Source organism: Telopea speciosissima, chromosome 5 (assembly GCF_018873765.1).
Source record: "Telopea speciosissima isolate NSW1024214 ecotype Mountain lineage chromosome 5, Tspe_v1, whole genome shotgun sequence".
NCBI lineage: Eukaryota > Viridiplantae > Streptophyta > Magnoliopsida > Proteales > Proteaceae > Telopea > Telopea speciosissima.
Window position 1 is genome coordinate 36,252,589 of NC_057920.1, and position 17,145 is coordinate 36,269,733.

The window sequence follows — 17,145 nt, forward strand, 5'->3', positions numbered from 1 at the left end:
TTCATTGGCGTGATTTCTCTTGTGAGCTCACCATTCTGAAATAATAGTGTTGTCTTCTTTCCGGGTCACTTATTTTCATGACATCCAGAGTTCAAGTCCAGGCATGACCTTTGGCCATTTCCCTCATGATTCCAATACTATCTATTATGATGAAAGAGAGAAAACAAAAGAGAAGAAGAAAAAGAAATAAGAGACAAAAGAAAAAGAAGAAGCAAAAAGAAAGAAAGAAAAGAAAAGGAAGAAGCAAAAAAAAAAAAAAAGCAAAAGAAGAAAAGAAGAAAAGAAAGGGAAAAAGATAGAAAAAGAAAAGAAAAGAAAGAAAGCAAGCAAAGAAAGGGAGAAAAAAAAAAGAAAGAAAAAGAAAGGAAAAGAAAACAAGGTTGCAAGGGGCAGAGCTCTCATCAGAAGTTCAATATCATGTTTGGATCCAGATACCCATTGATAGCAGAATAATGACATCCTTGTTGACGGAGATGGAACAACAAGAGAGTGTAGGAGTATGCTTGCGTTTTTGGTTTAGATTGGGATGATCTGTTGAAGAGAGGGAAGACTCGCCTCACCCCACCATCAAACCCATTCATGCATAGCATCCAATCATCAAAACTTTCAAAGTTCATTATCGTGAGCCTTTTGTCCACCACCAACTCACCTAGAGAGCCATGAACCAACCCTCTATGATCTTTGATTAGACTGGTGCCAAATTGAAATCACCTTGAGTGTGAATCTGTTTAGCTCTCGTAGAACCTTTTCGAGTGATGGTGAATCCTCGTATCTTTTAAAATGATCCTTTGGATTGCGTCCTTGGAGAAGAGTTTTAGTTAGGCTTAAAAAATAGTGTCTTAGGTTCACAATAGGTAGTGATCCTATAAGAGTTTCGGTTAGGCACAAGATGCAGTGTCTTACATTCAGTACATGTAGTGATCCATTAGCATTAGAATCAGCACCAGAGTCAAAATTAGCACCCAGAATTTGTCCCTTGGAAATTCTTGGAAGCCCCAGTAAAACTTCCACGGATTTTCAGAAAGTCTCAGAAAGAAAAGTTTAGTTATTTTTGTCCCTTGGAAATTCTTGGTAGCCCTAGTAAAACTTCCATGGATTTTCAGAATGAATTTAGTTATTTTTGTCCCTTGGAAATTCTTGGAAGCCCTAGTAAAACTTCCACGGATTTTTAGAAAATCTCATAAAGAAAAGTTATTTATTTTTGTCCCTTGAAAATTCTTGGAAGCCCCAGTAACACTTCCATGGATTTTCAGAAAGTCCCAGAAAGAAAAGTTATTTATTTTTGTCCCTTGGAATTTCTTAGAAGCCCCAGTAAAACTTCCACGGATTTTCAAAAAATCTCAGAAAGAAAAGTTATTTATTTTTGTCCCTTGGAAATTCTTGGAAGCCAGTAAAACTTCCACGGATTTTCAGAAAGTCTCAGAAAGAGAAGTTATTTATCTTTGTCCTTTGGAAATTCTTGGAAGCCATGTAAAACTTCCATGGGTTTTCAGAGAATCTTAGTCAGAATAGAATTCTTCCTGTAAGTCCCTTGAAGTCGGAGTACTCCCTCAGATTTTCAGAAGCATCTCATTTTTGCATGCGCATCCTCGGTTCGGTCAATACTAGTGTGTATTGGCTGGCTATGGTAGATTGTCGGTCTCAATAGCACACACGTACTACTTGATTTTGCATGAATTGTCAATAGATTCTTCCAATCTTAGTTTTATCGCTCGATTTGCATTTGCATTTGCACCTCCGCCATCCCTGAGCAAGATGTCGGTAGTACATGCTCCGGGTGATAAATTATGGTGATTCTTGTCTTTGCCTCTCGACTGGTACATAGGTCTCGGTCAAAGAGGGGCATTCTATAGACACCTAATTTTTGTCACCCTTCCTGGCGATGATGACACGTGGAGTACCGGCAATCTCTGTCTCGGATATCAAAAAATATAAATAATAATAATGGTAATAAGAAAATAAAAATAGAATGCCCCGGCCCATGAAGGTTTATTGGATCAGGCTCATTGAGGTTGTGGCCTGGCAGGGGCAAAATAGAAAACCACAAAAGCAAAATAGAAAAGAAGAAGAACCCTAAAAGGGGAGGGTAAAAAAGTAAAAATAGAAAAGAAAAATAAAACCCTAAAAGGGGAGGGATAGAATAGAAAATTACTTTAAGATATCTAAAGATGGGGGGTAAAATGGGAAACCTAATTAAAATTTAACAAACCCTATCTAAAGGTGAGGGTAAAATGGAGAGGATTTTAAAACCCTATCTAAAGGTGAGACATAAAAGGAAAAGATTAAAAAAGAAAGGTTGGGGGAGCCGTCATTCTGGAGGAGGGGAGAGAGAAATCAAAAAAGAAAAAGAGAGGAGAGTGAAAAGGGGGGAGAGCCAACATTGAATGGAGGAGAATTTGCCAAAAAGAGAAAAAACACAGAAAGAGAAAGAGAGGAGAGTCAGTGAGGCCGAGAGAATAGAAGGGAATAGAAGGGAATAGCGTGACAGAAAGAGAGAAAAAAGGAGAGAGGGGTCATCGTCATTCTCAGAGGGGAACACAGAGACGAAAAAACCGGTAGAATGCAGAGAGAAAAGGGGAGTATAGAGAATCAGTGAGGCAGAGAAAGAAAGGAAAAATGGATTTCAGAGAAAAGAAGAGAGAGAAGAGAAGATTAAGGAAAGGAAGAGAAGCAGAGAGAGTGAAAAACGGGGAGGAAAAGAGAGGATTCAGAAGAAAACAGAGAGTAAAGATGGAGAGAAGATAGAGGGATTTAAAAAAGGTGACTGAGACAGGAGGCCGAGCCTCCCTGAGCCTGAAGGGTTCCAGCAGCTGCATCACTTTCTCTGCCTTCTTTCTTATTCCACTTTCTATCTTTTATTGTTTTTTCTTCTTTTCTTACCCTAGCCATGGCCATCGACCTCACCGACCTTCATCCCATTTCCATTTTCTGAACCCATCGATTGAAACCCATCTTCTATTCCTCGAACCCTTCCACTTCCATTTCTAAATCCTATCTTCCATTCCTCTAACCCTTCCATTTCCATTTCTAAATCCTATCTTCCATTCCTCTTTTCTCTTCCACTAACTTAAGCCCCACCGTCCCATCTCTTCTCCATTTAAACCATTCTTTCTTACTTCTATATCCTACTTTCTCCCATCTACCTCTTCAACAGAACCCACCTCTCTCTCTGGTTTCTAAAATCTCAGTCCAATGATCGGGTGTCACGAGTGTCGGACCGAGGAGGAGCAAGTTTGCAGAGTTCCAGATTTTATTCCTTATTACAGTCTTATTTTTATTTTGTTTCCTTTACTGTTTTTTTGGTAATTAAATCCCTTCCCCCATATTAGCTCCCTGTCTGTAATAAACCCCCACCCCTTGTTCGTGACTGATCGTGGCTGCAAGCGGAGACCTCCATCATCCCAGGTATATGGTTCTTCTGTTCTTCTCAATTTCGTTTGGTTTTTTATTTGTATATATCTCTGCTACCATGGCCTTCCCTCTTTGCTGCTATGCATGATTTGGTCTTGTACATTTCATTTTATGTTTTCCTTTGAGGTTATTTCTGTTGACTGTTGATGTTCCGGTTTACTTTTTATTATCCGTTCTTGGTAGTATGCTATGCCCCCCACCCTTGTTAAGCCCTTGCCATGTATACCTTTAGTTTCGGTCATGACCATGTGCTCTTATTTCGGATTATCTTTTTCATATGTGATGTGGTGCGGCTCTCCCCCTGATCGTTTTTTTATTCTGGTCATGGTTTGTGAAAGTGTTTTTTTTGGTTCAAGACCATGGATTTCATGAGTTAATTCTTGAATCGAAATGTGTGGGCCGGGTTCCTATTGAACTAGATTCCGATTACAATAATCAAGTTTTGTTTAGTCTTTTAAATTTGGTTTGAACCTTATTTGTCATTTGGGCCTTGGCTTGGGCTTTTATAGAATCAGATTTAAGACTTGATAAAATTAAGATTGTAGGATCTATATTGGCCTTAGTTTTGGTTTGGGCATCGACCCATTGGTCAAGATTAGGTCACGGGTGGGGAGGCTATAGCCCATCATTTGGTTTTGTGGGCACGCACTGTCATCAAACGTGGGTCTTTGGGATCGCATCATTAGACCTATTTAGGCTTGATCATTGTTATGGGTATTAATCTGTTTTGGAATTTATCTTGGGTTTAGGCCCATTTGACTTAGGATAAGTCATGTGTGGGGAGTTTGGGTCCATTGTTTTGGGTTTATGGGTTTTTCTTTTAATCCAAAGTTCACATCTCCCCATGTCATTCGATTGGGTTTAAGGGATTCCAAATGAATTTCTAAAACCTATTTTGGGTAGAACTAGAATGTGTGCGAAGGAGTGAGAATGCCCATCTAGTGGCCCGAGTTGAAACACATTGCATGTGGGTATCCGTTGGGACGTAAATGCACACGCTTAGGACGGGATTTGGGCTAGCCCGTCATCTAGCCCATAGTTGCTTTAAATTTCTTACTTTACATGAGTAGAATAAATAAATTTGTTTTCATTGTTTGAACTCCCTTCATGATAGAGTAACTTAGCCATATATTGTGTGTGCTAATGTGATTGGTTTGTACATATTCATCACTTTTTCTATTATTGTTTGTTATGTCGGTTTAATCACTTTAAGTACCCTAGGGTAAAATGATATAGGAATTTGGCATAGGGTTGTTCAATCTGCACATAGATAACTAGTCCGAGGTGCTCAGTTTTAGGATGACTCAGGTCTAGAACAATTAGTTTTAGGGTTGCAACCAAGACTTATGCAAGCAAATGGTCAAAAGAAGGATGACCGGCTCTGGGCCGGGCGGACTGGGTGCCTAACACCTTCCCAGTTCGTAACTTGACACTTGCCCGATGATCTGGGTAGACCACAGCCTTATCCATTGAGTCATTAGTCATTCCCCAGTGGGGAATATTTATGGGTCCTAGACCCTTTCTAGGTGGCGGCTTCAAATTTACCCATTTGCCCTCTTAGGAGGAATTAGGGTATTTGCCTTACGTTTCACCGGCGAGATTTGGTTCGCATCAAGAACCAACCCCTTGTCGAGGGAATTTGGATTTTTCGGATTTCCATGGTTCTTACAGGGGCGACTTCACTGGGGAAATGTCAGACTCCTGATTGACCATTGTTTGCTTAGTTTGCTTGTAATTTTAGTTGATGTAGTTTTCTTTGTTAATTTTCCTTTCATGCATTTGCACTCACATCATTGCATTGTGCACTGCACAGTCTACTTCTACCCCCGTGGTGTCATTGGTAAGGCCCCGCATGCAGTTGTGGGATTCCCCCGGTGGCATCACAACCCTTGATCCTGTATTGCTTCAGGTCACAACTGATTATATCAATCAATGTACTACCTAGTGATCTCCATGCCATACATTTAGGTGTGCCTTGGAAGGCACTATGGGACAGTATTTGGATTGATTTATCGAGTTGTTTCCTCAAAGCGATATAAAAAGGATGTGTCGATGTATCCACGGACACAACTGTGACGGGTACAATGGGGTGCTCCTTGACAAGGGGACCCTGTCCTAAGCTAAGCCAATTTTGTGCATGCATCATGACGGAACATAGATCCGATACTTAGGTTCGCCACAACTGATGTAAGTATTGCTTGAGGTTCAAGTTAGAACCCCTATTGTAGACAACATTTTTTGTTTTGATTTGTCACCCACCAACGGGGTTTTTAGTTTCTACCCCTTTCCATTAAGGTTTAAGTGTTTGTTTTCTCTACCAGTGTTTCACTCCACTGTAGGGGTGGTATCATAGGGTGATTCCTATGTCCACTCCAAGATTGTTGTGATTGGGGTGATGCCTACACAACCAATCTAGAAATAGTGTGTCTCAGCTGATAGGGAATCGTGCATTTGTACCTTGATGTTGAGGATGAACTGAATTTGCTCCATCACATAGTGTTTGGCGATTGGTTCGATGTAATGCCATCTACACGGACGTTCTTGTTTGAACTGCCTTGTTTGATTCGTCAGTTGAGAGTTCCCTCAACTTTGGCATTAAGTTGATGTTACTCTCAATTGAACTAATTTGCTTGGTATAGTCATCCTTTGCTCTTTCTTTATCATGTGGGAACTGTCTTAGCCTGATTCTATCTGATCCAACTTGTTGTCAACCATAATGTTTTAGCTCGGCCTAATCTAGGCTGCCTCATTGGACTCCTTCAATCTGGACCCTTGATTTGCATGATTTGCATGATTTGCTAGCCTTGTTTTCCGCATTCTGAAAATAGGTGGTTGAGACATTAGGATCTTTGTATCTCTGGCAGACTCCTTTGATCCGGAGGCAGCCAATTAGAGTCCTTGAAATAGAATCATTCTACCTATATTTTTTATTTACAAAATTGATTTTCAAAGGTAGGTGGTTCACGCCTTAGCATTTTCAGACCAAAGAGCCATTTGATTTTATCATTGATTGCCAGTCAACCAGATTCTAGTCATTGGATTTCTAAAGAGTAGATGGATTTTACCCTTGCCTTTCGAATTTGAAAATGCCTTGAGTCGTTTTCCTCGATATGTTGATCGCGTACAGTCAAAATGAATTTGTGTCAAAATTTCCATTGGATATGATCCCAGACAAGTTTTTTAGAAGTTGCTTTTGTTGGAGCGATCTCCACGTTAAGTGATTTTCGATCAATGGTTTTGTTTTGGATAGGAAGTTTGAACCCATATTGTTCATAGCATTGCTTCCCATGCTATCAGAAGCTTTCCCATGTAGCATGGTTCACTCCTTTCGGTTTGGATGAACCGAGCTAAGCATCTTGGTCCTTAATGAGTTGGGTCGACATAGAACCAGGTTAATTTCGTGAACTAACTCGCTACTAAATTTTCTTGACTTGTGTCAAAAGTATATGTTTTGGGTAAGCATTTAGAGTCCTATACTCGCATGTTTTGCATATATGGTTTTTGCTTTGTTTGGGTTTAAAGATAAACCATTTAGACCTGGGATAGGTCCCCATCCTTCAAAAGTTTTGAGCACAGGAGTAGCTCCATTTGAGTTTGAATTAGCGTCATGAGAGATCCATTTAGAATGACCCAGTGCATAGGTTGAGTTTTGATTTGGCATCATTTTAGTCATTGAATATATTTTCTCCATCTGTGAACCAGACCTTTCACCAGCATCCAACCCTAATCCAGTTTCTCATCAGGACCATTTCAAGCATTGCCCCAGTATTCTAAGTAGCCATGAGTCAGAACAATGATCCTCCACCACTTCCACCTATGGATCCTTTGGAAGCCCGAGTCGTCAGAATAGAAGCGATGATGGAACAAACGATGGATTTGGTCCGACACCATTTGGATGCAGCCCACCCTGATGGACACCAATACCAGCGAAGCATGCCTCCAACTCCTAGTGTTGATCCTTTAGAAGCCCGGGTTGGCCGAATGGAAGCGGCGGTAGAGTAAATGGTGGATTTGGTCCGAAAGCAATTGGGTGCAGCCCATACTGTCGAACATCAATACCAGCTGAGCATGCCTTCAACCCCTAGGGTTGTACTCCCTAGTATGATTGGTGAAAATGACACATTTGTGATAAACAACCTCCCGACTGTGAAGGTAACTGGTAGCCCAGAGAACAAGGAACTTAATGATAAGGTTGTCCATCTGGAACATTTAATTAGAAATTTGAAAGGAGTTGAGGACCAGATCCTTGATACTGAAGGTTTATGCCTTTTTCCCCATGTCAAACTGCCTGATGGTTTCAAGTGGAAGTCTAAGAAATTTGATGGTACAGGGGATCCTCGTACCCATCTGAGGTCGTATATTGGACAGTTGAGATCCAGAGGCTTTTCTGATGAAATGTTGGGTTAAGCTTTTCAATTTTCGCTGACCGGCGCTGCACACCGTTGGCTGATGTCCTTGGACCCATCACATACCTGCACTTTGACGGATATAATGAAGGCGTTTTCCCAGCAGTACAGTTATAACACTGAGATTGAGTTGACCAGAAGAGAACTAGAAACCATAAGATAGAGGCCAGATGAAGAGTTCACTGATTATTTGGCTAGGTTTCGAAATAAAGCAGGGAAAATGTGGGACAGACTCAATGAGAGAGAGCAAGTTGGGTTCATGATGAGAGGATTGAGAGCTCCCTATAAGGATATTTTGTTTGGTCAAGGCATCTTGACTTTGGAACACCTCTTGGCTGCAGGTCAGCAGGTTGAGGATGCCATTATTCGCGATGAGCCGCTCCCCAATGCAAACCAATATTCCTCCGAGGCTAGCAGCGGCACGAGGCCTCCATAGCAGAAGAACGCAGTGTATGATGTTGCAAATACTACCCTTTCCCCTACGACACCAATCGTGGTCACCATGGAAGCCCCTTATGAGGGCTAGAACCTGCAAATGTCTCACGTCCCTGCTCACAGCCAAGAGAGTTTACTGATTTATGAATGCCCCGTGGTGTCGTCTATGATCAACTGTTGAAGGCCGGGTTACTTGGAAAAGCTGAACCAAAGCCTGTTCCTGAGCCCAAGCCGCATTGGTATGATCCAAATTTGTATTGTCGCTTCCATGGACAGATAGGACATGACACAGATAGATGCCCTAGACTGTAACATGAAATATTGGACTTGCTTGATGAAAAGAAGTTTGAGCTAAGGTCTAAGCCCAATGTGCCTGCTAAGAACCACACAATTAATGTCATTGAAGGGGATTTAAAAGAGTCTGGCCGTACTTCTTTGATTAGAAGCCTGTCTACTTCGAAACCAGTCAGTTGTGATGCGAGCAGGTTGCCTCCAACGGTGTTTACTATCCGAGGCCTCGGGACGTCAAGTAACCTAACAGCAAGAGAAAATGAGATTGATGAATTACCTAATCATTTTGGCTTTGAGATTAGTATTCCCGGCCTCAATCCTGATTAGGGCCAAGCATCTGGGAGTAGTGCGGAATGATGTTGAGTCAAGGAGTGCAGTGGTAGTCAAAGTTTGAGGTAACCAAGTTTAGAGTTGGCAATTTCAGAGCTTTCATGGTCATGTTTGGACTTGAGCCTGTTAGAGTTATAGGTAGCCTAGTTGTCAAGTTGTCTTTTGTTTCTCCCCCTGTTGGAGATGTTTCGTTTTATGTCGAGTCGGTCCCAGTCTGGACCAAGTCTGATGTGATTATAGATTTGAGTGAGTCCAGTTATCAGGTTTTCTTTAGTTTCTCCTCCTGCTGGAAATGTTTTGCTTTATGTTGAGTCGGTCCCAGTCTGGACCAGGTTTGATGTAAATACTCATTTTCTCAATGAAATGAGCGTTTCTGAGTATATTGACTCTTCTTCCTTCTTCCCATCCTTTGATGGTGAATCTTGCGATGTTTTGTGGCCTAACTTGTTCCAAAAAAGAAATGAAAACAAAGGAATGGAAGGAAAAGTTCACCAGTGATCATTTGTTCATTGTTGGTGTCAATCTCTTAATAGTAAAAGATCTTGAGCTTTCCATACATCTGACCCCCTTCAAACGAGCAAGAAGCTTAAAAGGGAATCTTATCTCATCGAGCCTATTAAGGGAAGCCATCCTTGGCCACTTGTTACCTTCAATAAATCCCAGAAGCATTTGAATTCCAATAGTCACCCTCTCTGGGCCTTAGCCTTTTCTTTGAAAAGCCTTGTTATGGCCCACCCATAGCTCACCATTAGGATACCCTTCAATCGCTTAATCCTATCCACTCCCAGGGTTTGATTCAGAAATGTCATGCCAAAGTCCAAAGTTGCCTGGCCAGGAAAAGGAAAATTGCATTTGAAAAAGAAAATGAAAAAAAAAAAAGAGAAATGAAAAGAAGGGCAAGAACAAGAATTTCAAAAAGAAATGGAAAAGGAAAAGTACACTTGAAAATGGAAAAAAAAAAAGAAATGAAAAGAAGAAGGGCAAGAACAAAAATTTCAAAAAGAAAAGAAAACAAGCAAAAAGAAAAAAAAAAAAAAAAAAAAAAACAAAAGGAAGAAAATTTCAGTCTGAGCCCAAACAGGGGCAAAAGAAAAAGGAAGTTTTAATCTGAGCCCAAACAAGGGCAAAAGGAAAAGAAAGAGAAGCAAAAAAGCAACAAAAAAAAAAAAAAAGAAAGAAAAAAGAAAAGAGAGAAAAAGAAGAAAAAGACAATTTATGAGCCCAAACAGGGGCAAGAAAGAGGAATTCCTCACAAAAAATGAAAGAAGAGAGGGGGAAACTTTGGTGGCAAAGGTGTCACAATTTCAAGTAAACTTTGGGAGCATACTTTGAGCCTTTTACCTCCCTTTAAAGCCAAGTCCTAAGCCCCATTACAACCTAAGAAAGTCTTCCTAGGCTAGATGCAGTGAGATTTCCTCCGGTAGCTTCGAACTCACTCGGCTATGATGGAACATAACTATCAAGATTTTGGCCCTAGTATATAATTTTTGGCAGGAACTACGTCCGACTTGATTCCTGATTTATTCAGGATACTTAGGCAGTCTGAGAAGTCAATTTCAGACTCGGTCAACCATTGTTTGAGCTTTCCTTCTCGAAAGGGTTCAGAATGTCGCTACTTTTATCATCAGAAGATGGTCTGCTCAGACTGAAAACTCTTTCTACCGTCTATCATTTCGGCGGATTCCCAAGAGTTTTACCTCTCAGTCCTTCTTTTCTATGCTAATCTTTCATTGGCGTGATAATAATGATGCCTGGACTTGAACTCTGGTAAATAATAATGATGGTAATAAGAAAATAAAAATAAAATGCCCCGGCCCATGAAGGTTTATTGGATCAGGCTCATTGAGGTTGTGGCCTGGCAGGGGCAAAATAGGAAACCACAAAAGCAAAATAGAAAAGAAGAAGAACCCTAAAAGGGGAGGGTAAAAAAGTAAAAATAGAAAAGAAAAATAAAACCCTAAAAGGGGAGGGGTAGAATAGAAAATTACTTTAAGATATCTAAAGACGGGGGGGTAAAATGGAAAACCTAATTAAAATTTAACAAACCCTATCTAAAGGTGAGGGTAAAATGGAGAGGATATTAAAACCCTATCTAAAGGTGAGACAGATATAAAAGGAAAAGATTAAAAAAGAAAGGTAGGGGGAGCCGTCATTCTGGAGGAGGGGAGAGAGAAATCAAAAGAGAAAAGAGAGGAGACTGAAAAGGGGGGAGAGCCGACATTGAATGGAGGGGAATTTGCCAAAAAGAGGAAAAAAACACAGAAAGAGAAAGAGAGGAGAGTCAGTGAGGCAGAGAGAATAGAGGGGAATAGGGTGACAGAAAGAGAGAAAAAAGGAGAGAGGGGTCATCGTCATTCTCAGAGGGAAACACAAAGACCAAAAAACCGGAAAAATGCAGAGAGAAAAGGGGAGTATAGAGAATCAGTAAGGCAGAGAAAGAAAGGAAAAATGGATTTCAGAGAAAAGAAGAGAGAGAGGAGAAGATTAAGGAAAGGAAGACAAGCAGAGAGAGTGAAAAACGGGGAGGAAAAGAGAGGATTCAGAAGAAAACAGAGAGTAAAGATGGAGAGAAGATAGAGGGATTTAAAAAAGGTGACTGAGACAGGAGGCCGAGCCTCCCTGAGCCTGAAGGGTTCCAGCAGCTGCATCACTTTCTCTGCCATCTTTCTTATTCCACTTTCTATCTTTTACTGTTTTTTCTTCTTTTCTTACCCTAGCCATGGCCATGGACCTCACCGACCTTCATCCCATTTCCATTTTCTGAACCCATCGATTGAAACCCATCTTCCATTCCTCTAACCCTTCCATTTCCATTTCTAAATCCTATCTTCCATTCCTCTTTTCTCTTCCACTAACTTAAGCCCCACCGTCCCATCTCTTCTCCATTTAAACCATTCTTTCTTACTTCTATATCCTACTTTCTCCCATCTACCTCTTCAACAGAACCCACCTCTCTCTCTGGTTTCTAAAATCTCAGTTCAATGATCGGCTGTCATGAGTGTCGGACCGAGGAGGAGCAAGCTTGCAGAGTTCCAGATTTTATTCCTTATTACAGTCTTATTTTTATTTTGTTTCCTTTAATGTTTTTTTGGTAATTAAATCCCTTCCCCCATATTAGCTCCCTGTCTGTAATAAACCCCACCCCTTGTTCGTGACTGATCGTGGCTGCAAGCAGAGACCTCCATCATCCCAGGTATATGGTTCTTCTGTTCTTCTCAATTTCGTTTGGTTTTTTATTTGTATATATCTCTGCTACCATGGCCTTACCTCTTTGCTGCTATGCATGATTCGGTCTTGTACATTTCATTAGAACTTTCACCAGTAAAGATAAGTATAGAGTCATTCATATGCGAAATTCTTTTCAGCAATCAAACATGGTTAACACGAGATCAAACCAGGGTGGTCGTCATGGAAGAGGCCCTCGATTCGTTCTGTAAGTTGAGCTACTGGATAGAGCCGAAGCTCAGAATTTTGAGGTATCGTTATTTAGCCAAGAGTACCCTAAGTTATCCCAAATCTGGTGCAAATAGCAACCCCAACTGCTGCAACCATACCCCCTCCGGGTATGGCTGCTGGTGAAGTAAATACCATCATGACGACCATGATGCAGACTATGCAACAACAACAAGAGTTGTTGGGTTAGATGACTGCTCAATTTGCGACTATAATGCAGCAGCGAGCGGCACCACCACCACCCAATCGGCCCCTACAATTTCCACCACCTGTGTCTCAACACGCGACTGACAGCTCCATAGCTAAAGTGATGGAGAGATTCAAGAAACCCCAGCCGCCTGCATTCTCCAAGCTTAATTCTAAGGCGATGCAACAAGAGAGATGGATTGGCGCCTTAGAAAAAGCATTCGACGTACTCAAGTGTACCGATGCTTAGAAATTGATATGCACCGGGTACCAATTGCAAAATGAGGCAGAATCATGGTGGAAGGCAACGCGATCTAACTTGGAAGTAGTTCATCCCAACCCTACTTGGGATCAGTTTAAGGAAGTTTTCTTTAAAAATTACTTTCCTAAGAGTTTCAGAGACAAGAAGGAAGTTGAATTCTCTGCTCTCGTACAAAGATCAAAGACCATGCTGGATTACTGATGAGCACATTTATGTGTGAAATTTTAGGGCATAAATTATACATTTTACCACATTGGACAGAGTTACTCGGTGCTTTCTTGTGCTTTTCAGGGTTTAGGTGAATTCTTGTGAAAATGAAGGAGATGATGCTAAGGAGATGTTTTTAAGCTTTTTAGAAGTGTAAATAGATGCATAGCCCATCGAGTCAGCTTCGCAATGGTTCAAACGGCACTTAATTCCCAGTTGAAACGAAGAAGTTATGGCCGTTTCCGTAACGACACGTGAAAATGGTCTGCAGGGTTTATTTATAATTATTGACAGTCGGATGGGGACAAAGTGAAGCGGAAGTTCAAATTTTAGGGGCCTTAATGCAATTATCAGAAGTTACTTTATTGTACCCGAAAGATTCCATTTGGAAGGCTCTGGACAGTCCAACTTCAACTTGAGATATCTTGGGTTCCCCAACTCCGAATTGGATGAAATTTGGGTCTATTTTGTGTGATTTTTCGTAAGGAACACAATGGTGAGACCTATATAAGCACCCCATGCTCCACATTTTCTGAAGGACAGAATGGGTATTTTATTTATTCTTGAAGGAATCCTAGTCATCACCCTTACTCTCTCTCTCCTCCAACTTCTCAAGGGCACTTCTGGTATTCTACTTGGGATAGATTTATATTTTCTCATCTATGGAAGGTTGAAAAATCAAAGATGCTTTGATTTTATTGCTTGGAGAAGATATCTACAAAGAAAAAGAAGCACTTGTTAGAATTGGAAGTTTATTTTTCTAGAAATAGAAAGTCTATGTAAACAATCTTCTCTTCTTCTTCTTTCTATTTTTTTTTGTTTTCTTAGGATTCAAGGCATTGTAAAAGAGGAAAGAGAAGAGAATACTCTCTTTTCTTAGGGAATATTTCTCCGACACTTCCATCTTCTCTCTTCTCTTCTTTTCCACCTATAAATACCCCCTACCTCTCTTGTAAAAATTGGCTCATTCACTTAGTGAAATTTCTTCTCTTCTTCTCCTTCTAATTTGTGATTTTTGGCTTTTCGAAGTTCTAGTTTGCTTTTATAATTTTTAGTTAATGGTTCTAATAGGTTTAATTTATGCTTTAATTTTAATTTAAGTCTTCAATTGGGTTGTAATTTCTTAATTCTAGTTTAGGTTTTAAGCCTTCTAGTCTAAGTTCTTAAGTTGATGACAAGACTTGAAGATTTAGAAGAGGAGGCCATGGTAAGTTTATGCAAGTATTCAAGCTTTTCATTTACATTCATGCAAGCACATCCAGGTTTTACTATCTAAACTCTCAATCTCATTCTCTATCTCCTCTATCTCTCTCTATCTTCTTCTTCTTCCCCCTCTATTTCTTTTATTTTAATTTTATATGGTTGTGGTTTATGGATGCATTTTTATTCCCTTATTTCTTTTTATGTGGTTAGTATGTGTGGCTGCATTTTTATTCCGTTCAATTCGCTTTAGTTTGATAGGTTAGATGCTCATGTGTTAGGACGCCGATTTAATCCCTTAATTTTGTTAGATGCTTATGAGTTAGGATGCATTGATTTTCGTTAGTTTAATTAGTTTAATTTAACACTTTAATTTGGTTCATTTTGCATTACTTTTAAGTTAGTTAAATAGAGTGGCGTATATCTCCTCGTGTTCGACCAGTAGCTACGATTGACCCGTACGCTTACGATTTTATTTTAACTCAAACAAGTTTTTGGCACCGTTGCCGGGGTGATTATTGTCCATTTTATTTATCTGATTTTTAAGTAGTTCGAAGTGTTTTAGTTTATTATTTTCTCTTTTTTTTTTTTTTTGAAAAAAAAAAAAAATCAGTTTTTGAAAACCTCTTCTTGTTTCTCTTCTGTTTCAAATAGTGTGCGCCCAATCTAAAGTCCTTCATATGCTTCAAACTTCCATCTTTTGGTGTCCCTTATAGGATTAAGTTACCTATGACGCTACATCTTGACTTGGTTGGGTGGATTGACATGTGACTTATCTTTGGAGGTGACCACTCTTGATAACAGGATAGCGACATAGTGAGAGTGTTGGAAACATAAACGTATAGTAGACCTCCATTCTACATCAGAATCCATATTGGAGTCGCACGTAGGTGGCTATAGAAGACTATATGGGTTCCCTTGTTGTCAACCTATTTGGCATCCTTACAGCTTTTGAACCATTGTTTCGATTTTTTAGGGATAGAGATGCACTATCTACCTTGGGGTCCCTCTTGTTTCTAGTTTTTTTTTTTTTTTTAAGTGTTTTATTTTTCTTTAATTTTTCTAAAGGAGACCTCATATCTATTTAGGTGGCTAAGGTGTGGACTCGTGATTCAAGTAATCGTCTTATTAGAAGACCACTTTCTCTACCACCTTTGACCATGGGTGACCAACAACCCAAGACTCTTAAGGATAGGTTTTACCCCACCAGGGCTGCACAGCCCTCATGCATTAGTCTGGCTGTTGTTACAGAGAATAACTATGAACTCAAGACCAACTTCATCAGCATGCTACCCCATTTCCATGGGATGGCTAATGAGGATGCATATCTCTTCCTTAGGGAATTTGAGGAGGTCTGTGTTCTAATTAAGTTCCAGAATTTGACTGATGATGCAGTTAGGCTTAGGTTTATACCCTTTGTCCTGAAAGACCAGGCCAAGAAGTGGCTCTATGGACTGCCAACAAACTCCATTAATACATGGGATGAGTTCACCATTATCTTTTTGAGAAAATTCTTCCCTCTTCACAAGACCAATAAGCTCAAAAGTGACATCCTCCAGTTCAGGCAGAAATCACATGAGTCCTTTTCTAAATTCATGGAAAGATTCAAGGACCTCCTCTTAGAATGCCCTCACCATGGTTTTGACTTGTGGCAGCTATGCCAAATTATTTATGAGGGTATTGATTATCAGACCAAGCAACTTGTAGAGTCTATGTGTCCATGTAGGCTTTCCTTCTTTTTCTGAGGAGAATGATGCATGGACATTCTTAACCAACTTGGCTGATAAGACTAGGGAATGGGAATCTTCCCAAGAGGCTGAAAGGACCACTAAGGGGTATCTCATTGAGGGTATGCTAGCCAAGGAGGCCAAACTTGATAGCCTCATAAAACGGTTGGAGTCCATAGTTCTTAAAGAGTCTATACCAGTTAATCCGGTCAACCAGGTCAACCATGTGTCGGTATGCAGTTGGTGCCAAACCCCTGGACACCTTTCTGAGGAATGCCCCAACACCTTGGTGGGCAATTTCAGTACTGAGAATATAAGTGCTCTCTACCAAAATAACCCATATAGCAATACTTACAATCCAGGATGGAGAAATCACCCCAATTTCTCATGGAATCAAGGGAACCAAGCAGGCCCATCCAACTTTAACCATCAAGGCCAGGTTGGTGCCCATACCAACTATGCACCACAAAGCCAAGGAATGTCTCCTAACCCCTTTCCCCCTCGTCCTCATCCAGGACCTTCTATTAATTCTGCTAGGCCTCCTCTCCTTGCACCTTATCAGCAACCCCCAGGGTTTACCAATATAGGAGAGGCAACAAGACTGAATGAGATGGACAATAAGATAGCTCTTCTCATGACAAGCCACAATAACATGGAAAAACAACTCAGCCAGCTTGTCACAATCCTGCATGAGAGGAAAACAGAGAAGTTACCTAGCCAGCCTAAGCCAAATCCTAGGCATCAGGTTCATATTCAGCAAGGTACCCAAGCTCATCTAACAAATGGTGCACAAGGCCAACAGCACCAAGGGCCCTCCAGACAGGTAAATGTTGTTTATGCTTTAAGGAGTGGCCGTAAATATCAACAAGCTAGTGCACCTCAGTCTTTATCATCTCATACTCCTGTTGACTCTCTCCCTTCTGAAGAGGCCATTGAAGTGCCTACTGTTTCAGGTTCGTCTGATGAACCTAAAGATATACCAGATGATTTGGTTGAGGAAACCAAAGAGGATTCTGTTGAGGAAGTTAAAAAGACCAACTCTGAAAGAATTTATACCCCACCTGCCCCTTTCCCAAATAGATTGGTTAGCAAGAAGCCTCCTTCTGTGGAAAAGATATTGGATGTGTTCAAATAGGTTCAGGTGAATATCCCCTTGTTGGATGCTATTGCCCAAATCCCCGTTTATGCTAAAGTCCTCAAAGACTTATGCACCCAAAAGCGGACCACCAATGTGCCC

The 17,145-nt window shown here is 40.6% G+C and overlaps 1 non-coding gene across 1 annotated transcript; it reads right to left on the bottom strand.

The window, feature by feature from the left end:
* Positions 1 to 15,716: 15,716 nt before the first annotated feature.
* LOC122663508 lies at positions 15,717 to 15,823 on the bottom strand. Its single transcript, XR_006333173.1, has one exon. It is a non-coding gene; the product is annotated as a small nucleolar RNA R71 (small nucleolar RNA).
* Between the last annotated feature and the right edge of the window lie 1,322 nt (positions 15,824 to 17,145).